The sequence below is a fragment of the Phocoena phocoena genome, chromosome X (genome assembly GCF_963924675.1).
Source record: "Phocoena phocoena chromosome X, mPhoPho1.1, whole genome shotgun sequence".
NCBI classification, from domain to species: domain Eukaryota; kingdom Metazoa; phylum Chordata; class Mammalia; order Artiodactyla; family Phocoenidae; genus Phocoena; species Phocoena phocoena.
Genome location: NC_089240.1, coordinates 1,068,898 through 1,094,756, shown reverse-complemented (window position 1 = coordinate 1,094,756; position 25,859 = coordinate 1,068,898).

Sequence of the window (25,859 nt, the reverse complement as noted above, 5' to 3'; positions counted from 1 at the left end):
CTCCGATACATGGAAGCACACAGCATTTGTCTTTTTGTGACTTTCTTTTATCACTGAGCCTCACGACCTCAAGGTCCACCCACGCTGTAGCCTGTGCCAGAACGTCCTTCCCTCTCGTGGCTGTCCTACTCCACTGAGTGGATGGACCATGTTCTGTTTAGCCAGCCAGCCAGCCAGCCAGCCATGGACACTTGGGTTGCCGCTACGTCTTGGCTGCTGTGAGTAGCCCTGCGGTGAACGAGGGTGTGCAAATCTCTCTTGGAGACCCTGCTTCTAATTCTTTCCATCTCACTCTTTCGACCTGTTTTCATCGACATAGGACTATCCACTCAGGGCCGTTTAATAATCCAGAGTCACGGCAAACTCTCCTAAATTTAATTTTCCTGCAGTGCCACTGACTATGCAGACAGAGTATTTCAACCAGGCGAGCGACGGACAAGTGACACGGTGCTTCCCTGCCACCAAAGCTCGATGAGAAATGTACTGACTGCACAGTTCACCTGAACATGACGATCCCTGCCGGGTCGGCTCTGCCTGCGTCTAGGTTTGTTAATTACTGAAATCCCTCTGGTTCCCCTGATGGGTTTCCCCATAACTGAAAAAATACAGATGATCCTGACCACCAGTACCAGGTCCAGGAATTCACCCATTTTTCTCAGAAAGGGGGCTTTCATGTCTGTGTAGCCAAGAGGGGCTCCCCGGGCAGCCCCTGTGCTGATGCCACAGCCACCATCCCGCTGCCACACCCTCGGCTGGATGGAAATGGGAAGCTGTCCGGAGGTGGCAGGAGCCGGCCAGCAGGACACAGGGGCCGTGGCCAGCCTGGCTCACAAGCTCTTTTAGCCTGAGCGGTGGTGATGGAAGCTACACGGGTACCGTACTGAGCGTTACTTGTGGAGAAGCATGGGTGCACTGATGTTCCTGAGGTCCTGGGGGCTGGGGTGCAGGTTCCTTCTCTGTAGAGCTGAATGTGAAAGGATGGATTTCAAAAGCCCGAGGGCAAGAGGGCAGGGTCTGAGGGCCGTCCCGTTGCAGCTGGCAAGGTTGTGCCACCCCGGAAACGTGCCTCTATTTGAAGATGGTGAGTATGGAGCCTCACAGTCTGAGGCATCAGACTCGGAAAGCGGGGGAGCTGAAATGTTTCCTGGGTCTCTGGAAGTGAAAATTCCTCCAGCACGAATACCAGGGCCGGCCCCTAAGATCTTGCTGCCATGTCTGGGTCCTCAGACAGGAACAATTCTAGCCTCAGGTAGACACACCCAAAGACGCACAGAGGCACGAGATAAAATAAGCCTTAGAATTCATCCAAGGCCCTAAATCAGATCTGCTGGGGTGGGGGTGGGAGTTCCTAATGTAGGACAGAAAACATGGGACATCTGTCCACGGGCCAACTTGTGCAAACCAACCAGGGTGTTCTGATCCTGTGGTTCCCAAAAACTGTGCCAAGCACCCCCAGCTACCACAGGGAACTCACAGGGGCGCTGGGCTTGTTTTAAATTTTCAAGGGAAACCCAGCAGAATCTGTCCAAGCATTATTATGCCATTTGGGGCCCAGAAACTTGGTCGATAGAAATACTGGGTATTTCTCTTGGCCCCATGGGTGCCGTGAAAGAAAGGCCAAGGCACCAAGGGCACCATGAACAGAGGAAGGGTGGGAATCTCTGTGTTAATATGCACCTACGACGTCCGGGGTTAGACAACGGATGACCTCTGCATCAGGCTACCTCCAGAGCGGTGCTTTTCAAGTTGCTTCTGGGAGACACTGGCGCCCCCGAAAGGTGCCTTGGACTCATGGCAGGAAGGGGAGAAAAGAAGGCGCCACGCTTGTCTTCCAACACCAACAGATCCATGCCACGCAAATGTGATGCCCCAGGGGGAATCCATGGTCCTGAGCATCCACTGGCAGCCCCTTGAGGACAGATTCCTGTCCTTACAGATGGGAAAACACACGAGGTGCTGGGAAAAAAAACACCTACTGGTCCAATAATTAGACCAGAAATGGATGCCAACCCGTGGTCCCACATGTTAGGACACCCATCATAACCCAGTGCAGAAACTTCTGCAAAAGAGAAAAAGAAATGCCCGATCCGAGAGCTGATCGCAAATTCTGGTCACGCAGGTGGCTCCGGGGACAGTGTGTTTAATCTGGGAACATCTTAACATTGAAACTTCTCAACTGTAAAAGAATTAAGGCCCTGAAATGATTGGTTCCGGTGAAAGAAATGTCACCTACACTAAGGGTTATTTTAATGGCCTGGCTCTTCCCTGGAGCTTTGCCCAATTCCTCAATTAAAAAGGGTTTTTGGAGGGCTTCCCTGGTGGCACAGTGGTTGAGGGTCCGCCTGCCGATGCAGGGGACGCGGGTTCGTGCCCCGGTCCGGGAGGATCCCACATGCCGCGGAGCGGCTGGGCCCGTGAGCCATGGCCGCGGAGCCTGCGCGTCCGGAGCCTGTGCTCCGCAACGGGAGAGGCCACAACAGTGAGAGGCCCGTGTACCGCAAAAAAAAAAAAAGGGGGGGTTTGCATTTTTCCCTGAGCCATTCCCTCTGTTTTCTCCAGAAAATATTGCATGAATACTGCACCATGCCCCCTGGTGGGAGCAAAGTGTCTGGTCTTTGCTATCGACTGGCAGTTCTCAAACGGGGTGATTTTATTCCCCAAGGGACATCTGGCAATGCCTGGAGACATTTATTACAACTCAGGGGTGGGGAGAGACGCTCCTGGCACCTGGTGGGTGGAGACCAGGGAAGCTGCTCCACAGCCCGCAGTGCCCAGGACACCCCGCATCAGTGAGTCCTCCAGCCCCAGATGTCAGTCATGCTGAGGCTGAGAAACGCTGACCGAGCATGGAGACAGTATCAATCATCTTACCTCTCTATCCGTCCATCCAGCCATCCATCTATTTATCTACCTATGGCTGTGGTTTGCAATCTGGCATGACCTGGCCCCCCAGGGGACATATAACAATGTCCGGGGACACTTTTTGTTGTCACACTGGGGGGAAGGGAGCTCCTGGCACCTGATGGGTGGAGACCAGAGAAGTTGCTCCACAGCCCGCAGGGCCCAGCACGCCCCACATCTGAGAGTCCCTCCAGCCCCAGATGTCAGTAGTGCTGAGGTGGAGAAAACCTCCTACGTAAAATGTTAACCTGTGAAACGGTGAACAGCAAGCCCCGGAGGACAGCGCCCAGAGCCTGACCCTTCTATGACCTAAACCCCAAAATTAGATTTGAAATTCTCGTCTTTAGATTCTGAGGCAGACCCTGGAACGATCCATCCCAGATCTCCACTCTCTAGGTCAATAAAACAGCGGCCAAGGTCCTGATATCATCAGGCACGGCACTGAAAAGTCAAAACTGTGGTCAAAGTGCAAGTGGGGGGACTTCCCTGGTGGCCCAGTGGTTAAGACTCCACCCTTCCACTGCAGGCGGCGCGGGTTCCATCCCTGGTTGGGGAAGTTCTGCATGCCGTGAGGTACAGCCAAAAAAAAAAAAAGTGCAAGTGGGTGACTGGAAATGACAGTCATAAACCCATGGAAAAGACCACATAGAGCGTGTGGCCTGATGGACAAGAAACTCTTGCTCGAGGTTCAGAAACAGAAAGTCCAATGGAAATATTTATCCTCCCCTGTGGCGATTTAGATGAGGGAAGGTGATGGCCTGGGGAGATGATGCTTGGCTGGGGGCAGGGGACCACGGGGAAAGGTCCTACTCTGAAATTCATCCCCACTGCCAGTCGGAGGACAAGTAGGGACTTGTATGAGTTTCCTGGAGCTGCCACAGCCATAACCTCAAACCAGATGGCTTATAGCAACAGGCATCCATCCGCCTCCGGTCCTGGGGACCAGACGTCTGAGGTCAAGGTGTCCCAGGGCTGTGCTCCCTCCAGAGGCTCCAGGGGAGGGCCCTTCCCGCCTCTTCCAGCTTCTGGGGGCTCCAGGCATCCCTGGACTTGTGGCTGCATCCCTCCTGTCTCTGCTCCCCTAAAGCTGCCGACACTTGGAAATCAGACTTCTGGTCTGCAGAGCTGGGAGAGCATACATCTCTGCTGTTTTAAGGTCCCCGGTTTGTGGACATTCGTTATGTCAGGACATGAATACACTGGGAGAAGGTTTGTGATGCTGCCTGATTCTCACTGTTCTGAGCCTGGAAACAAAACACATCCTCAGCTTTGCCTTCTTCGGTCTCTTCCGGGCTCTGCATCCCCGCGTGAGTTACTCCCAGGGTCTCTAGCAGCCGGGACGCCGTGCCTCACAGCCCGCCCTGCACCCTTGGTGACCACCCCCGAGGCCCACTGCCCGCCTGACTCTGGGCTTGAAGACGCAGGGGAAAGAACCCAACGAAAGAAGTTCCAGCGAAGGCAGTGGCGTGTTGGCACCTCCCGCAAATAGGGGAGGACAGATAGTGAAGTGCCGTTGGCGTGACTGCCCGCCAGGGTCTCTCCCCTTCCCTGTCGCTGCTTCTTCCTGTAAGTGGGCTCCATTCCCCGCACTAACTGCACCCCATCCGTCAGCGGACACAGAGGCCCTCTACCACCACCAGGGAGAAAGGACTGCTGGTCCTTCTGCGTCCACTTCTCTGGACTCTAGTCCCCAGTCGTTTGATCAAACATGAGCCTAGATGTCACCGTTGGATGTACTGTGTAGACGTGATTGATATCTACGAGCAGCCGGCTTTATGTAACGGATGGCACCCTTCCGGGGGTGGCTGGCCCTCGTCCAATCAGTCGAAGGCATTCAGAGCAAAGACGGAGGTTCCCCAGAGGAAAAAGGAATTCTATCCCAAGACCACAGCCTCTACCTGAGTGTCCAGCCTGCCCACCCGCCCTGCAGGCTTTCAGACCCGCCAGCCCCCGTCACGAAGCTAGCCAATTCCTTGAGATAAATATCTTAATAAATCTCTTATTGCAGCCAGGAGGCGGGTCAGTCGTGGAGATCTAATGCACAGCGTGGTGAATACAGACAGCAATGTTGTATTAGAAACACCACACTTGCTAAGGGACCCGACCTTAATTATTCCCACCACAAAAAGGAAGTGGTAATTATGGGATGTGGTAGAGGAATTAACTGTTGCTACAATGACAGTTATATTACGATAAATAAATGAATCCAATCAACATGTATGCCTTAAATTTACACAGTGTTATATGTCCATGTAGGTAAATTCAAAATTAAATAAATCTCTATATAGTGCTATATAAAATATATTAATATATTGTGTATTACATATTATATATATGTATTATAGGCTGTAACTATAGATACTACAGTCATTTGATATATAGTATATATCTGTATATACTATGTATATAACCAGTATATTTATACGTACGTGTGTATGTATATATATAATGAGGCCGGGGTCCTGTTTCGCTGGCAGAATGCTGATACAAACCTCACTCAGGAAAATTGCCAAAAGATCTCTGGTCCAGCCTGAGTAATCAGCCCATTGTCTCTCCCAGAGTTTCTCAACCTCAGCAAAACTGACATTTGGGGCTGGGTGACTCTCTGATGTGAGGCGTCCTGTGCCCTGTGGGGTGTGAAGCAGCATCCCTGGTCTCCACCCACCAGGTGCCAGGCGCTCCCCTCCCCCATAGCTGTCACAGTCAAAAGGACTCCAGACATTGTCATTTGTCCCCTGGGGGCAAAGTCATCTCTGGTTTGGAACCACTGCCACAGACAGACAGAGAAGTGACAGCCTGATAAATGCATAGATGCATATGAGCGATAGAGATGATAGATGAATGATGGCAGATGATGGCTAGATAGATACACAGATAGATAGATGATAGATAAAGTCTCTGACGCTAAGTCAGGGTTGTAAGGCTCAGCCCAACTGACATCTGAGGCTGGGTGACTCTGATGCGGGGCATCTCGTGCCCTGTGGGGTATGAAGCAGCATCCCTGGTCTTCACCCGCCAGGTGCCGGGAGCATCCTCCCCCCAAGTCGTGACAAACAGGCCCCCAGACATCACCAAGTGTCCCCTGGAGGGCAGAATCACCCCAGACTGGGAACGAGCGGTTTAAACTCATCTGTTTGTGCAGGGATTTTGTTGGTCCTGCTGGGAGAATCTCCTCCTCCTTTTAGGGATAAGCCGGGATGGGAAGATGCTGGAAGGAAACATAAATACGTACCTAATCCATTGCTTCTGTGGCGAGCCCATCACCCAGTACGACCTAACTGATATTTATTTATAACACTGGGCACCAACAAGGGCAGAATAATTTTCAAGTGCCCACAAAACATTCCCCCAAATCAACCGATTCTGAGCCACAAAGAAAAGCCAACATATTTTAAAGAACTGAAACTCTGCAGTATATGTTCTCTGACCACAATGGAACTAAACTGGTAATCAGTAACAGAAAGTTAGGTAAAATCTGCCAATATTGCTAAGTTAAACAGCACATTTCAAAATAACCCAGAGACCAAAGGTGAGCGGGAGGGGAAACTGGAGAATATTTTGAATTGGATAAAAATGCAAACACAGCACAAGAAAATTTGTGGGCTGCAGCTTAGACAGTGTTTAAAGGGGTGTTTGCAGTCCTCAATGCTTGTAGGAGGAAAGAAGAAGGGTTCTGAGTCAATATTTTATGCTCTTAAGAAATTAAAGAAAACCATAGTAAACACAAAGCAAGTATCAACAGAAGCAAGGAAACAGTAAAGAGTGTAAATCAATGAAATTGAAAGCAGAAAATCAATCATCAACTGAATCATACACTGGTCCTCTGAGTGGTCAGTAAAATTGACAAACCTCTAGCTAAGTAGATCCAAGAAATAAAAGAGAGAAAAATAACATACCAGGTATGAAGGATGGACATCCCTCGGACCTGATGGATTACATTAAAAGATTAATAAGAAAACAGGGCTTCCCTGGTGGTGCAGTGGTTGAGAGTCCGCCTGCCGATGCAGGGGACACGGGTTCGTGCCCCGGTCCGGGAAGATCCCACATGCCGCGGAGCGGCTGGGCCCGTGAGCCATGGCCGCTGGGCCTGCGCGTCCGGAGCCTGTGCTCCGCAACGGGAGAGACCACGACAGCGAGAGTCCCGCGTACCGACAACAACAAAAAAAAAGATTAATAAGAAAACATTATAAACAAATTCATGCTCACCAACTTCACTGCTTAGATACATATATCCAAATTCCTCAAAATACACAGATGGCCAAAGTTCACTCAAGAAGAAACGAATAATTGTCGTATATCTACTAAAGGAATTAGATGTATGGTTAACTTCTTCAGACAAAAAACTCTCCAAACACAGATGGCTTCACAGGCAAATTCTACCAAATATTTAAGGAGGTAAAAAAAAAAAAAAAAAACTCTATTCGGTACAAACATTCCCAGAAAACAGAAGTACAGGAAATACTTCTCCATTCATTATGTGAAGAATTTTGGCACATTTGCCGTTGACGAACTTTTGCCAAGAGTTTTAATTGCTCGTCATGTCTCAGTCTGTTTTTTAAATTTTTAATCAGGGTAATGCTGGCCCCATCAGATGTTTAAAAAGCAAAATCTTCAGTGTGAGGAGAATAATTTCCATGATCAAGGGTAGAAAGAAGCAGGACTCTCTCCCAGAAACGGGATATTGGTTCAACATTGGAGATAAAGCAAGGTAGTTCACCATGACAACAGAAGAAAAAAATAAAAGTCTATGATCTCAGTAGATGCAAGAAAAGACACTCGGCAAATGTCAACATTCACTTCTGTTAAAAAAAAAAAAACAAACTCTTCTCAAATTAGGAAGAGAGAAAACGTCTGAAACCTATAAAGAGCATCTACCAAAACTGACAGCTATAATCCTTCATGGTGCAAGACTGCTTCCCTCATCCAACTAAACATCCTACAGTGAAACTAGGGAAGACAAAGAAAGAGAACGCAGACCGCAAGGAAGAAAGCAAACTTTATTTTAAAAAATGACTGTCGGGTTTCCCTGGTGGCGCAGTGGTTGAGAGTCCGCCTGCCGATGCAGGGGACACGGGTTCGTGCCCCGGTCCGGGAGGATCCCGCATGCCGCGGAGCGGCTGGGCCCGTGAGCCATGGCCGCTGGGCCTGCGCGTCCGGAGCCTGTGCTCCGCAACGAGAGAGGCCACAACAGTGAGAGGCCCGCGTACCGCAATAAATAAATAAATAAATAAAATATGATACAAATGAACTGATCTACAAAACAGAAATAGTCCCAGACAAAGAAAATAAACTTATGGTTACTGAAGGGGAAGCAGGGGAGAGATAAATTAGGAGTTTGGGATCGACAGATACACACTACTCTATATAAAACAAACAACCAGGACCTACTGTAGAGCACAGGGAAGTAATCTATAAGCAATCTATAAATTCAATTCAAACTCAAAGTCCTAGCAGGTATTTTTGTAGAAAGAGATACATTGACCTGACTGTAAAATTAATATGGAAACTCAAAGGATTCAGAATAGCCCAAACAATCACATAAAAGAAGAAGCAAGTTGGAGGAATTACACTTGCTGGTGTGAAGACTGACTACAAAGCTACAGGAGTCAAAACAGTGTGGGACTAACGTCAGGGTAGACGTGAATTAACAGAAGAGAAGAGACCGTCTGAAAACACAACCATGCTCGTAGGGTAAACTGCAGAGCAAAGACGCCAAGGTAATTCAAAGGAGGAAGGATCATCTTTTTAACAAATGGTGCTAGAACCCTGGGACCGTCCATATGCAGAAACAGGAACATGCATCTATACCTCACCTCATCAGAAGATTAACTCAAAACGGCTTATAGACCCATGGGTAAATCCTAAATGTGTGAAACCTGTACAGGAAAAACAGGGAAAGGTCTTTGTGACACTGGGTTAGGCAAAGACTTATTAGGCAGGACACCAAAATACATGGTCCATAAAAGAAAAAACTGGTGATAATTTGGACTTCTTCAAAATTAAAATCTTCTACGCTTTGAGAAGCAGACTCACAGGTACAGATACCAAACCAGTGGCTACCGGTCGGGGGAGGGACAAGACAGGGAAGGGGGTTAAGAGGTACAAACTACTATGTATAAAATAAAAAAGCTAAGAGGATATATTGTATAACCCAGGGAATAGAGCCAATATTTTTACAATAACTATAAATGGAGTATAACCTTTAAAAATGGTGACTGATTATACCATACACCTGTAACTTATAATTGTATAGCAAGTATACTGCAATTAATCCTTTCTGAATCCTATTCTGAATCCTTTGAGTTTCCAATTGTATAGCAAGTATACTGCAATTAAAAAATCTTCTATGCTTTGAAAAACACTATTAAGAAAATGAAAAGACATGCCCTAGACTGAAAAATAATAATTTAAACACACAGCTGATTTTATGCATATATGAATCCATCTTATAATCTATACAAAGAGAAATATATATATATACACATCTTGTCATCGACTCGTCTGAATCATATATATATATATATATATATATATATATATATATATATATATATATATACATCTCGTCATCTATTCATCTGAATATAGGTTTACATAGGATAAGAGACAATATAAAAGTCTATAAATGATAGCACACTAGGATATACACCGACTCTCCCCAGTTCAGTGATAAGAAAACAAAACATTGCTTTTAAAGATTTCCTCGTATACATCACCACTTCATCAAAGAAGAGACACACAAAGATGACAAATGAGCTCACGAAAAGATGCCTGAAGATGGAAGGGTAGGAAAAATCATTTTCCCTCTACCCTTCTAGGTTCTTGGTTGAGACCCTCCAGCCCCATAATAAAAAAGACAGATTAACAGGAGAAAAGTGAATGTAATTACATATGGGAGCCCCACAAACCCATGACCCCGGCACTAGAGGAGGGAACTTTTATATTTTTACACTTTGTGCCCACAGCACTCTCAGCCCTAAATTCCCTGCGTCTGGCGACGAAAATTGGTGGGACCGATCAACCACGAAGACAGGAGAGCATTTGGGGGTGACGGATGGATTCTGTACGTTGGTCATGGTGGGTGTTACACCACTGTATACATGTGTGGTCGAAACGCACAGAACTAGGCGTCTAAGAATTGGAGAATTTTACCATCTTTCAATAAACCCGACTTGAGAAAAAGTAAAAGCTCAACAGATCTCACTGAAAATTTTAGACAAGCAAACATTCTTTGGATTTTAGCCCCTCATGGCTGAAGGGATGAGGTGCGTCGAAGACAAGCAACGTTCCTGAATTCTGAATCTGGAGCGATGGCTTCACAGTGTGGGATTCCAGTAGAAAGCAATTCCCTTATACAGACAAGCACCTCCAGACATGTTTAAAAATACATGAACAGGTAGTGGGATGGTTCCCAGCAAAACTATGATTAAAAAGATTAAAATGTATCTACCACTCTTGCAAACACCTTTGAAAGTATGAAGAAGGAAGGAACTAAGTGTCTATGTATTAATTATCAGGGGATGAAAAGATTTTCGAAACCAGGTTTGCATGATAATAGGAAAGAAATGCAGTTGCTTCATCAATGAAAAATACCTTGATTATGCTCCCATAGGAATAAAAAAGACGTGTCAGAGCTTGAAAAGGTTTACAGGGAACAGTTAGTTATGGTTTCACATCCAAGTAAACATGAAAACTGTACCATTTGGAGCACTGTTGTTGGGTGTGTGTGTGTGTGTGTGACCCCAAAGCATCACTCCGCAGTCCGCGTGTGCAGTACCCTCACGCTCCCCTCACCCCAGAAGGAAGAAGCAAGGCTGACATCCAGGCTGGCTCAGGCTTGGCTGGGGACCAGAGGCTCGGAAAGGGAGCTGAGGGTCTCATGGGACCCCAGCCAGGTCCCCAGGATGGAGGATCCCTCATGGGAGGCACAACCCCAGGTTGTATGTGACCTGATATGAGTGCCCCCGTCATCCCGTTCCTTTCATTCCCACATCTTGGGCAGCTGAGTTCTCCGGGAGGACCTCTGTGTGCACACAGAGATCTCTTATAATGGATGTGTGTTTGTACATCCGCGTCACGCACCCACATGTGAAGAGCTGTGCTCTATGGAAATGACAGCTGTGTCAACACCGCTGGCTTAGGATCAGGTCCCAGCCCCTGCGCTGTGAAATACCAAACTTCTCCAAGTTCCCGACTGGCTTGTTTATTTTATAACTGGACGGGGATCTCCTGTACAGCTTTAGGAATGTGGTCAATAAGATTGTAATCATTTTGTACGGGAACCGATGGTGACTAGACCCATCGTGGGGAACATTTCGTAACATAGGCAAATGTCCAGTCACTGTGCAGTATGTCTGAAGCTAACATAACACGATACGTCAACTCTATTCAAATTTTTAAAACTTCTTCATCACACTTGATTTGCTTTGATACATTTTAACTGTCAAACATCCCACCCCATAATGTTGCAGACGCTGAAAGACCCTGAGGCTGCGGAATGCAAGGGTGAATGTCACGGGTGCAAAGCCCGCCCACCAAGGAACAGATGCCCACAGGTGTCTGGCTGGAAAAACCAATAATGTGATAAGACATAATATTGTTTTTCTTCTGCAGTAACACAAGCTTTCCAAACCATCCTTCTCTGTCCATGCTGTATCGCTTAACTTCTTCAGAGTAAGTTTACACACACTCTAACTGGAAGAGTTATACGCAGAAAGTCAGACACTGAGAAGAAACCTTTTTTTTTCCCCTCAAACTTCACGTTTAGACCTATGTCTTCTATAACTAAGGGAACACTGGTAAGGGGGAAAAGGTGCCCCCCTGGGACCCTCTCACTCTTTTTTCAAACTGTATTTTTTTTGAGTAGAGTTGATTTATAATGTTGTATTAATTTCTGCTATTCAGTAAAGTGATTCAATTATACATATATATGTATAAACACGTATATACATATACATTCTTTTTCATATTCTTTTCCATTATGGTTTATCACAGGACATTCAATATAGTTCCCTGTGCTCTACAGTAGGACCTTGTTGTTGATCCATCCTATCTATAATAGTTTGCACCTGCTGACCCCAAACTCCCAATCCTTCCCTCCCCTACCCCCTCCCCCTTGGCAACCACAAGTCTGTTCTCTTTGTCTATGAGTCTGTTTCTGTTTTGTATAAGTTCATTTGTGTCGTATTTCAGATTCCACATATGAACGATACCATGTGATATTTGTCTTTCTCTGCCTGACTTACATCACTTAGTATGCTCACCTCTAGGTCCATCCACGTTGCTGCAAATGGCATTACTTCATTCCTTTTTTATGGCTGACTAGTATCCCATTGTGTGTATATGCGCCACATCTTCTTTATGCATTCCTCTGTTGATGGACACTTAGGTTGCTTCCACGTCTTGGCTACTGTAAATAGTGCTGCTGTGAACATTGGGATGCATGGATCCCTCTCACTGTTTAGATGACTAGAATCACCTCTCATGTTTGGGGGCTACAGTTAAGAAAAACTTTCTTGCCCCAAATGGGTTTCTTGCCCCATCTTCCAGAACCTGCTTCTGCAAATATATTGTGCGCATGTGTGTGTTTGGTTTAATGGACATCACTGGCAATTAACTCTCAAAGGTGGAAAGACCCCAAAATGGATATATTTGGAAACACTTAATGGACTTAAATATGCTGTAAGAACTGGAAATATTCCCTTTTATATGCTGTCTGCCACTTGGTTCTAAACTCCCACGCATTTCTGATATGAGTAGCATAACCTCTTATTATTCCTTGGGGTAACAGGTTTATCTGAGTGCATCTCCCTCTCAGCTCTGTGCCTTTCGGCTAAAGCGTTCCGAACCTGAAAGGCGTACTTGTGTTTTAAAATGACATTTTTTAAAGACTCGGTCATTAAAGGCAAGAGCCTTTCCACCCGACAACCCAGAGATGCGTTGCAATCATTCTAACAGCCAATTTGGGGAAGAGTTTCTACGCCTGTGCTACCAGGTGATGTTATCAGCTGGGTTCAGTGGCTTCTGTTACATCTACTGTAACCAGTTAATGCCCCAAACTGGGCAGTTTCGTGTCTATCCCCAGAGAAGGCGATGCCATGTCTGTCTCCCTTATGTTTTCTTTGGACACAAGCTGATTTTGAAATCCAACAATTAACCGTCACTTACAAAGGATAACGAGGAAGGGGGTGTGTTTGCAAGGGTCCTTACAGAAGTGCATCCCTTGGTTAAGTAAATGGTTCAGAGGGGGAGGAGGCCAGTGGGGGTCCCATTTAACACCATTCTCAGGAACCCCCATTCCATGGGGGCCTCTGCAGAGCTTATCCACCCCGGCTATAGAAGAGACATCCCCCAGGAAGTTATTAACAGTCCCAGGGGTACCATCCTCAGAGATCTGGATTGAACTGGTCCCACCAGGTGGTTCCCAAGTGAATCGCATGTGTCTACTTGATGGCCATGGGAGTCTCAGACAGCTGGTGAAACGTGATTCTGGGTGTGTCTGGGAGGGTGTTTCTGGATGAGATGAGTGTCTGAATTGGTGGACTGAACAAAGCAGATGGCTCTCCCCAGTGTGGGTGGGCCTCGTCTAATCAGGTGAAGGTCTTCTAGCACGGAAGCACAGACCTTCCTCAAGCGAGAGAGGATTCCTCCTGCCTGACTGCTCAGCTGGGACATCGTCTCCTCCTGCCTGCGGACCTGAATGGGAACATCGGTTCTTCCTAGGTCTCCAGCTTGCTGCCTCACCTGCAGATCTTGGGATTTTTCAGCCTCCAAGGCCCCATGAGCCAATTTCTTATAATAAATATCTATCAATCATCTATCTATGTATCTACCTATCTACCTACCTACCTACCTATCCATCCACCCACCTGTCTAAACCTTATCAATCTAGGTATCTACCTATTTACCTATCTATCTACCTGTTTGTCTATCTATCCATCCACCCATCTATCTTATCTATCAATCTAGGTATCTACCCATCTACCTATCTTATCTATCATCTATCTGTCCATCTATTATCTATCATCTATCATCCATCCATCCATCCATCATTCTAACTATTATCTATCATCTATTCATCTATCCCTTCTTCTATTTATCTACCTATCCATCTATTATCTATCCATCCATCAATAGTCTCTCTATATATCTTTTATCTATCCATCCATCTATCAATCATCTACCTACCTACCAATCTTCTATCAGCTATCTACATATCTAATCTATGTATCTACCTATATCATCTATGTATCTAATCTATGCATCTATCACTTATCATTATTATCTGTCATCATGTATCCTCAATCTATCTAATCTAATTTCTATATATTAGATATAGAAATTCGGGTGACCAGAAACCAGAACATGTGATGGACCATCCCTGTGAGGGATACGTGTGTCCTGTGTGGACTCCCGAGTGGGTCCCCTGAGGGCAGGCCATGGAGAACGCCATCGTGAATTCAACAGCTGATGAGGGTCCCAGATATATGGGAAGGAGAGGGGTGTGTGGAGCCACCTCCAGGGACTGCCCAGCTGTGCCCAGAATCTGACCAATGAGGAGAACCCCCATCCCCCCACATCCCAAAAGAAGGGTTAGAAACTCATGAAACTGGTCCACAATGGCCTCGCCATGTCAGATCGCTAATCCCCTCACCCACTAGGATGGGTAATCCAAAAAATGGAAACCAGCAAGTTGACCAGGATCTGGAGAGATGGGGACTCTTGTACAACCATTGGTGTGAATGTAAAAGGTGGCGCCAATGTGAAAACAGTTTGGCACTTCGACTCGATATTGAAACCCAGCAATTCTACTCCCAGATGTAGACCCAAAAGAAAGGAAAATTAGGGTTCAAACAAAAATACATGCCCGAATGCTCACAGCAGTACTAGTCGCAATTGCCAAAAGGTGGAAGCAGCCCAAGCGTCCATCAAGGGATGATGGATAAACAGAATGGGTCCATCCACACGGTGGAATATCACACAGCCATGAAAAGGAGTGAAGCTCTGACACAGGCTACAACGTGGATGGACCTTGAACACACGATGCTCAGTGAGAGAAGCCAGACACAGAAGGACACACAGTGTGTGATTCCATTAACAGGAAACGTCCAGAATAGGCAAATCCAGAGAGACAGAAAGTGGGTTCATTGCGGCCAAGGTGGGGGGGGGGTGGAGGGAATTACAGATGATTGTTAAATGGGCACATGGCTTCCATCTGGGGGGATGAAAATATTCTGGAACTCAACGATGGGGATGGTAGTACCACATTGTGAATGTTCTCAGTATCACTAATGGTAAATGCTATGTGATGTGTATTTTACCATAATTTAAAACTAAATTTAAAAATAAATAAAACCCTAACCCCCAGGCTCAATGTCGCTAAGGCTAGGTAAGCAGGAGGGCACGGTCATCACAAGCAGTGCATTTCTACGTGTTGTTTTAAACACAATTTTAGCATCAAACACTGTGCATCCCATTTAATGATAATGTTCGAGGATTTCTAGCAGTTTCCATGAAGTTTCCATTTAGAGAATCGTGGTCAATTCTTGGCCCTACACCTGTCCTTCTCTGCAGGTCAACCCAAAAGGAATCCAGGCACATGGCACCTCCTGGTGGCGGGAGAGCCTAACTGCAGGCGCATTTCCACGTTCAGATCGATAGCTCACCCAAGACTCTCCTACAATGAGGTCTCGAACCCTTGCAACAGGGGTGCGATAGGAAGGGGATTTTTAAAAGCAGGGCATTTTTTGGGCACCCTGAAAGCAAAGCTTAAAAACAGATTGCTGGGTGCACCCAGCAACAGACATACCTCGTTTCATTGTGCTTCACAGATATTGGTTTTTTTGTTTTTTACAGACTGAAGGTTTGTAGCAACCCTGCATCCCGCAAGTGTATCGGCGCCATTTTTCAACAGCATTTGCTCACTTCGTGTCTCCGTGTCACGTTCTCGTAACTCTCGCAGTATTTCAAACTTTGTCATCACGATTGTATTTGTTATGGTATCTGTTTATCAGTGATCTTTGAGTTTACACCTATGACGTGCTGAAGGCTCAAAGAAGGGCGAGCATTTTTAGCAATAAAGTATTTTTAAGTTACGGCACGTACGTATCTTTTTATAGAGCTAATGCCATTGCACTCTTAATAGCATACAGCCTAGTGTCAACATAACTTTATATGCAGTGGGAAAACGAAAACTTCATGGGATTTTGTGATACGCTGCTGCGGTCTGGAACCGAACCTGCAGTAATCACAGAGGTGTAACTGTAGGTGAAGCATCCAGGCAGACCTTTATTATCGAAGGGCTACGGTTTGCTTCTCCCACAGGTGAAATAAAATAATGGTATCAAGTCAGACTGACTTTCCTCCCCTCCAACTAATAACACGCCCTCATTATGCACACAGGCTGTGGATCTAGGCTCTTAATCCTGGCCTATACTTTGGGGAAAAGAATGAGATAAGCTTACTCTTTTTTTTTTTTTTAAACCAAATACCAGGAAAGAATGAAGATGTCAGGAATTTCAATGAGGATGAGCTGCCTCACTCCGTCTTCACTCATATGACGATAATGATAATGACTGCTTCCAGCGCAAGAACAGAGTTCTTCTCTCATGAAAACAGGTGTTCTCAGGATTTTCTGTTCTACTTTCTTTTTATAACACACCCCCCCCCCTCACGTTTCTTCTTTCACTGTCAGTAAACAAAGCACAGAAAACAGCAACACCTTTGTTAACAAAGTCTGTGCAATGGGATGGGACATTTCTGAAAATCCACGTTTCACGTCCCCTATTGCAAAGAAGCAATTGCGACGCATTTTGACGAAACGCATAGTTCATTTTCAATCCTGCCTACGACGTGGCGTGCGTGAAGGAAAAGTTCATACATCTGAACTTCTCACGGAGGTGTGTCTTAGGTCAAGGGCACTTGAACCCTTTTGGAAGCGCCGACTCAGGTAATGAGTCCTACGATGGCATAACTCACACGGGGAAAGCGTGTTCAAGTTGACAAAGCACCGGTGTAAGCTTTGCCTCGTTGGAACTCTTCAACGGGGATCATCATCCAGTCCTTGTACAGGTGAGAAACCGAAGCTCGGAGAGGTCCAAGGCTTCCCGCGCCCCACCCCGACCCAAGGTTCTACAGCTGGTTCAACCCAGATGCTGTTCAGGAAAATCACACAGCTTTACAGTTGTTGTTTTTTTTAATTTTAATTTTATATTGGAGTAGAGTTAACAATGCTGTGTTACTTTCAGGTGTACGGCAAAGTGAATCAGTTATACAAACACATGTATTCATTCTTTTTCAGATTCTTTTCCCTTACAGGTTATTACAGACTATTGGGTGTAGTTCCTTGTGCTATACAGTAGGTCCTTATTACTTATCTATTTTATATATAGTAGTGTGTATGTTAATCTCAATCTCCTAATTTATCTCTCCCCCTTTCCCCTTTGGTAACCATAATTTGTTTTTGAAATCTGTGAGTCTGTTTCCATTTCGTATATAGATTCATCTGTATCATGTTTTTAGATTCCACATATAGGTGATATCATATGGTATTTGTCTTTCTCTGTCTGGCTTACTTCACTTAGTATGATCATCTCCAGGTCCATCCACGTTGCTGCAAATAGCCCTGCAGTTGATAGAATTATTGGTGCTGACACATTTCCTGTGTTCAATGAGCCCTTAAGGCAGCAGCGCCTCCTGAAATCTGCCCGGCTACGAGTCATCCGAGTGCCACACCGCCACAGGGAGTGTGGCCCCGCCGTCCACTCGGAACTCCCCATCGACGCCAGCCCGGGGAACACCGCTGGTCAACATTCACAGAGAAAACTCTCTGCTCAAAGGCTCATTCTGCCTCTGGCGGGAGGCTGACTTCAGGGTGCTGACGCAGTGACCTTTCTGACTGTTTAGTTTTTTACTTAATGTTTGGACTCTCCAGAGGTGGCGTTTTGAATGCCGAGCCTTACGTGTCCGTTACATTCAATGCGTCAGCACTTTGTAATACATAAACGCCACCACCTGGAAGAACTCCAGAGCCCAGTTCAAGCTCCCAGCGCCTCTTTCTTTCCTCCTGACAGAGCCGGAAATGGTGTCTCTGGGTGGTCACAGAGAACACTCTATCCGGGGACAGTTCCATCACTTGTGTCTGTATGGACGCACTGATTAAGGGAGAGCTTCGGTATAAATGTACATCAACACTAGATGCCTACGGGGTCTTCCCCTGAACCTGCCTAGACCCGTGTGAGGTTCTGACTCTGCCATATTTGATGGATAGGATGGAAGGTCCCTAAGGGAAGGGGTACACCCTAGTCTCCAGCATTTGTTCCATCATGGCTGCCCGTATAGGACGGCTCACTGCCAGCAGGGTTAGGGCGTCAGGAGCCCAGGATTTCTTGGTCTCACAGAACAGTAGTGGAGGACCACGGCTCACGATGTGTGGGCAAATGTCTGAAATCTGCCCAGTGTGGGCACCTCTGGTCCCCCCGCTTTCAATGGCGGCTACACAGGTCCATGTCAACAAACCACCTGGCATCAGCATGCTAGGGTGGGCACCTCTGGTCCCCCCGCTTTCAATGGCGGCTACACAGGTCCATGTCAACAAACCACCTTGCATCAGCATGCTAGGGTGGGCACCTCTGGTCCCCCCGCTTTCAATGGCGGCTACACAGGTCCATGTCAACAAACCACCTGGCATCAGCATGCTAGGGTGGGCACCTCTGGTCCCCCCGCTTTCAATGGCGGCTACACAGGTCCATGTCAACAAACCACCTGGCATCAGCATGCTAGGGTGGGCACCTCTGGTCCCCCCGCTTTCAATGGCGGCTACACAGGTCCATGTCAACAAACCACCTGGCATCAGCATGCTAGGGTGGGCACCTCTGGTCCCCCCGCTTTCAATGGCGGCTACACAGGTCCATGTCAACAAACCACCTGGCATCAGCATGCTAGGGTGGGCACCTCTGGTCCCCCCGCTTTCAATGGCGGCTACACAGGTCCATGTCAACAAACCACCTGGCATCAGCATGCTAGGGTGGGCACCTCTGGTCCCCCCGCTTTCAATGGCGGCTACACAGGTCCATGTCAACAAACCACCTTGCATCAGCATGCTAGGGTGGGTGTAGCAAAGCTCTACAAACTGGGTGGCTTTAGAACAACAGACATTTATTGTCTCTCAGTCCTGTAGCACTCAAGTCTGTAGCGTGTCCTCAGGGTCTGGGGGAAGGTCCTTTCTTCTTTTCCAGCTTCTGGTGGCCCCGGGCACTCCTTGGACTTCCTTAACTTGTAGATACATCCCTCCCCTCTCAGCCTCCCTTGTGACATGGCCACCTTCTCCCTGCCTGTGTCCAGATTTCCCCCTTTTATGTAGACAAGGGTCCTAACTGGATTAGGGGCCAACCCTACTCTAGTAGGACCTCCTCTTAACAAACGACATCTGCAATGACTCTATTTCCAAATTTGGAGATACTGGGGGTTAGGACTTCAATGTATCTTTTTGGGGGGACAATTCAACCCAGAACACACTGCAAACCGTGCATCGTCTTGTAGTGGGGGTCTGCCGCAGTCACTCCCTCTCTCACATCGGGAGGTGCCGACTTGAATGATGTCATTTTGAGTGTTCTCTCCAGAATGGAGTATATTCTGCAGACTTAGGCTTAGAAGAGCTTCTGAAAGAGGGGTATGCAGTAAAGACTTGACTTTGCCCCCCCAAAACGTTTACTTTCTCCCCCACCTCTCGGAAGGTCACCTCTGAGCCCTTGGGATGCCCTGCTTGACGAGAGTGTCACTGTTTACATGGGGGCCTTGGGTCACTGCAGAGAGTCTAATCTACAATGTGATGTACGGTGGGGGCCCTGGGTGATGTGGTCTCAGCTTAACCTCTGGAGGGGCTGGAGGCTAAGGTCAGCTATGTGGCTGGACAACCGTTTCTACACAACCAACCCCCAATAAAGAGGCTGGACACCAAGGCTTCGGTAAGCTTCCCTGGTTGACTCTACTCCATGGATATCGGCACAATTAATCGCTCCAAGGCCACCAAAGCAGAGATGTGGTTAGTTAGCAACGTGGAATCGTTTTATGGCTTTTGGAGACAGGACTAATTAGCATCCTTGTAGGGCTAATGTCAGCAGGGAGATGATATAGCACTGGGGATCAAAACCAAGCTCCGGATCCCATGACATAAGCTCCATCTGGAAGCAAAAAGTGTTCCTCCACGTTGATGAGCCCATGTGTAGATGGGGACATGTCCTATTCACTTCTGTGCTTCGAGGTCATTTATCAAGGTTTTACACTGATCGTAAGATGGGGGGAAATGGTATTATATCATTTACAAAATATTGACCTCATTCTGTGAAGGCAAAATAAATTGTTTCATCAAAGAGAGACAGACGAACAAAAAAATGAAAGAACCCTCAGCGAATCCAGCAGCCCCAGCATCTGTGTAAATTTGACCTTCGTCAGGCATCTACCAGGTCGTCTGCTTTACGATCTTTTATGTTCCGGCTGAAGCCCTCCATGGCACACTTTGGAACTGTTTCCATAACTCACGCAGGCACCGCTGGGGGTTAGAAACTGCATCGTAAACTATGGCGCTCTTCATTATGCTAAGCGATGCCCTGACTTCGTAGTTTGGAAGCACTTCTGTTGATTCTCAAGGATTTCAAGCTGACACATGCCTGCAGAAAGGCTGATCAAAATGTCCTTGGGACAAACACCTTGACGGGAGCTTTTATAACCAGTGTTAAGGGAAATATATTAATGTACGGCGATGGATCAACTTCACTGACCTTCCGGCACAGCAAACGTTTTCCACTAAGATGGCTTTTTAAATGGTTCCCCAAGTAATTAAAGACCTGGCATCAATGGTGTCATTAACGACTATCGTTTCAGAGTGAACAAGGAATCATTATGGAAAGTGGATGTGCAGGTGTATTGAGAACCCTATTCACTGAATGGCACCCTCTTTTTTCTTTAAAATTTTTATTGAAATAGGGTTGGGATAGTTGATTGACAGTGTTGTGTTAGTTTCAGGTGTAGAGCAAAGTGATTCATTTACATGTATACATACATATTCTTTTTCACATTCTTTTGCGTTATAGGCTATTACAAGATACTGAATATAGTTCCCTGTGCTATACAGTAGGTCCTTGCTGTTTATCTATTTTATACACAGTAGTCTGTATCTGTTAATCCCTAACTCCTAATTCATCCCTCTCCCCTCCTTTTCCCTTTGGTAACCACACCTGTGCTCTCCGCCTGTGAGTGTGTTTCTGTTCTGTAGGTAAAGTTCATTTGTATCATATTTTAGATTCTTTGTATAAATGATATCATTTGATATTTGTCTTCTTCTGTCTGACTTACTTCACTTAGTGTGATCATCTCTAGGTCCACCCATGTTGCTGCCAATGGTATGATTTCATTCTTCTTTATGGCTGAGGAGTATTCCATCATATATACATACCACATCTTCTTTATCCATTCATCTGCTGATGGGCACTTAGGCGGCTTCCATGTGCTGGCTATTGTAACTAGTGCTGCTATGAACACAGGGGTGCATGTATCTTCTTGAACTATAGTTTTCTCCAGATACATGCCCAGGAGTGGGATTGCTGGGTCATATGGTAGCTCTATCTTTAGTTTTTTAAGGAACCTCCATACTGTTCTCCATAGTGGCTGCACCAACTTACATTCCCACCGACACTGTGGGACGTTCAAGGTCAACCTCTCTTGACAAGACCTCTTCTATCCAAAAGCATTCAAGCACGTGGAGCTAGCAACGACATCAAGATGTGATCTGCTACAGCTCTCGGCCTTGGCAACTCTGAACACACTCATTAAAGGAAGTTGCTTTAGTGCAGTATTCAGAAAGATCCAACCACTACTGAAACCCCATATGTAGTTGAATTAAGGTAAACATTCCTGTGCTATTTTGCGTTTTCTCCTGGGCTGTCCTCTGTGGAGAGAACATTCTCTACACAAGGTGCGTCAAGCCCTCTTGTTGCTTTAAAACAAGCCTTGAAGACTCACCCAAGTCTCTCCACTGAACCCTACAAGCAGCCACAAATGTCCCTCCTTAACATCATGGCTTCAATAGTCCACCTTTGACTGGCACTTGTATTAGTCTCCTAGGCTGGCTGTAACAAATTATCATAAGTGAGGGGGCTCAAAGTAAGAGATTCAGCTTCTACCAGTTCTGGAGACCAGAAGTCTGAAGTCGAGGGGTTGTCAGGGTTTTTTCCTCTTGGAGACTCCAGGCGAGACTGTTCCGGCCTCTCTCCCAGCTCACGGTGTCTGCTGGAGATCCTCGGTCCTCCTTGGCTTGTAGAAGCATCATCTCCATCCTCACATGGCTTCTCCTGTGTGTACCTCTGTGTCTCTTCTCTTCTTCCAAGGACGCCCATCATTGGATTAAAGCCCACCCTACTCCATTATGGCTTCATCTTTTGTTTCTTTAGTATACATCACCTCGTGAGTTTATTCTGGTATTTCCAATTCAAATATAGTACTGTGTGATTTCACCGAACTCTTTCTAGATTACATCTTTCTGCTTTTCTACCCCGAGAATCTTGATTCCCATAAGCCCACAATATGGCCTAATTGGAATATCCCATAATTTCTCATTTGCTGTAGTCAATACTACACACATAATATAGATATAATAGTGTTATGACCTCATCTTAACTTGGCAAATTACAGCTGCAATGACCCTATTTCCAAACAAGGTCCCATTCACAGCTCACCAAGGGTTAGGACTTGAACATAACATTTTGGGAAACACGTTCTAGATTGGGGTCCCTCAAAAACAGAAATGGGAACTCACTCGGACGCCAGTAAGTTTTCGGGATGTGATTGCAGGAAGCAGAAATGAGGGAGTAGGGAGAGCCATACAGGGGGAACAGAAGCTCCAATAGCAGGTGTGCTAGGGGTGCTGGCTACTCTTATGAGCAATGGGTGTTCCATCTTGCTGGGGACCCACTGGGGGACCACAGCCCTTCTGAAGGATGGAGAGGCTGTGGACATTTCTCCACCAACTCCTGTTCTCCCACTGAACTGATGGAATTAACTCCCCAGCGCTGACCTACCCCCTGTGCTTCCAAGAGAAGCCCATTTGAATGTATCTACCTTCACCCAGGATTCCCAGACACTAAAAACCATGAGGATTTGGGACCTAGCACCAGAGGTAGAGCAGGGGCCATGTATCAAGTCAACCCCCCAGGCTCAAGAAAGGTTGAGATTTAACATCCAAGACCCAGAATCCCACCACCTGCATGAGTGGTGGGCACAGCCACCCAGGAAAGCGTAACTAGGAAGGCGTAAGAATCTGGTCTCAGGCATCCACTGGACTTACAGCCCAAGCCTGCCTTGTTCTGGCTGTGTGGCCTTCCAGTACCTTTGTTTTCTTATTCATGGAACAGGCATAAACATTCCTTGGAGGAACAGTGATTTCAAACTAGCTTCCTGTCCTCAAAACTTGAAGAGTTCCAGCCCTGGTTCTTCTGGGGACAGAGAAGGTCATGCCATCGATGTCCCCCTCCATGCTCTCTAATTTGACTCAAACTCACATTTACCCTACTAGGTTGGGGGTCCTCCAGACCACCCTCAGTCTCGACGATTCACTAGAGGGACGCATTGGACCCAAAGGTTGTTAAACTCGTGGTTATGGTTTGTTACGGTAACAGGAGGCACAGCAAAGTCAACAAAGAGAAAGTGTGCATGGGGTGAGGCCCAGGGGGACCCAGACGCAAGCGCTGAGGGTCTTCTCCCCATGCAGTCCGACAGAACATGCTTAATTCCCCCAGCAACGAGGTGACGACACACACGGGAGGTTATGGCAACCACAGGAAGCTCCCCTGAGCCTGGGTGCCTCGTGTGCAGTTATTTCGGGGCGGGGGTGGTCTTTCACTAGGCAAAGAGTTATTTGCGGGGGCAGGGTCTATCACTCAGCAAACAGTACATATGTGACTGACCTCAATTACAGACACTCAAGACCCCCAGAAGAGGACTTCCCTGGTGGCACAGGGGTTAAGAATCCACCTGCCAGTGCAGGGGACATGGATTCGAACCCTAGTCCAGGAAGATCTCACATGCCATGAAGCAACTAAGCCTGTGTGCCACGACTGAGCCTGCACTCTAGAGCCCGTGAGCCACCACAACTACTGAGCCCATGCGCCTAGAGCCTGAGAGCCACAACTACTGACGCCCACGCACCTAGAGCCTGCAAGCCACAACTACTGAGCCCGCGTGCCACAACTACTGAGCCTGCAAGCCACAACTACTGAAGCCCATGCGCCTCAAGCCCGTGCTCCGCAACATGAGAAGCCACCACAATGAGAAGTCCACGCTTGCCTCTACTAGAGAAAGCCCACGCACAGCAATGAAGACCCAACGCAGCCAAAAATAAAGAAAATTAATTCCAAAAAATGAGCTATCATTTAAAAAAAAAAAGAAATGACTGACTTCTGATTTATACGTAGGGAAGCCACCTGCTTTGAACAACTTGAGATTTATTTACAGAAGAACCGAGAGTAAATTCAGTTTAAGGGGGAAAAGGAGGACAAAAGAAAAGTGGTAAAGATGAACCAGCAAAATTGCTCTGGCATTGACAGTCAACTGTAACTGAATTGTTCCTGTCTCACAAAAAGGAGGAACTAACTCACTTCTATGAAAGATCATTTTTAAAGCAGATGTCGTTTCAGATAAAGACAAATACTGTTTGATATCACTTATATGTGGAATCTAAAGAATTAACAAACTAGTGAATATAACAAAAAAGAAGCGGACTCACAGATACAGAGAACAAACTAGTGGTTACCAGTGTGGAGAGGGAAGGGGGGAGGGGCAACCTAGGGGTAGGGGACTTTAAAAAAAGGATTATGGGATTATATGAAAACACGTGTATGAAAGTTTTAAAATTGTAAAGCACTACAGAATTTAAAGAATCTTTCACTCAATAAAATTTTTTTAATAAAATGCATATGAAAAATAAAGTAGTGACAACATTGTAAATTATACTTCAATTTTTAAAAAATGAAAAACAACAGGAAAAAATAAAGTAGACGTCACTCATAGGCCCCTGGGTTGTTTGATGAGCTGGTAAATGAAGAATGGGTCGTATAATTACATTGGGAAAAGGATTCTGTCCCTCGCTGATTTCACACACATTATGGACATCTCTGTAGAGAAGGTGAGATGTATGTAAACCGCCACACAGGGCACGTGGAGAGCACACACGTTAATGAGAGGTGCCAGTTCAAAGCCGTCGTGGAGGAACATTTCTGACATCTTACAGTTCTTGTAGAACAGAAAATGGATGGAGACCTTCCCAACAATCCTAAGGCAGTGGCCACACACGGTCAATAAGGAATGATGATACTTGAAGGAACGTTTCTTTTTTAAAAAAATTTATTTATTAATTTATTTTTGGTTGCATTGGGTCTTCAGTGCTGTGCGCGGGCTTTCTCTAGTTGCGGCGAGCGGGGGCTACTCTTTGTTGCGGTGGCTTCTCTTGTTGCAGAGCACGGGCTCTAGGCGCACGGGCTTCAGTAGTTGTGACACATGGACTCAGTAGTTGTGGCACGTGGGCTCAGTAGTCGTGGCTCGCGGGCTCTAGAGCGCAGGCTCAGTAGTTGTGACACACGGGCTTAGTTGCCCTGCGGCATGTGGGATCTTCCCGGACCAGGGCTCGAACCCGTGTCCCCTGCACATGGCTAAGTGGATTCTTAACCGCTGCGCCACCAGGGAAGCCCCTGCAGGAACATTTCTAAACTCTCACGACATAAACAAACCATCAGCGGAGCTGGAGGAATGACTGCCTATAGATCAAATGCGTTTTCCCACGAAGAGAAGATCAAAGGGCACGCCACCAGAAATGGTAGGGAAACAATGACGGTATCGAGCAGCTGTTTAATAAAAACAGTCCCTTTCTGGATGCTTGGGAACAGTGGTCAGCTTTTCAAAATCTGAAGTGT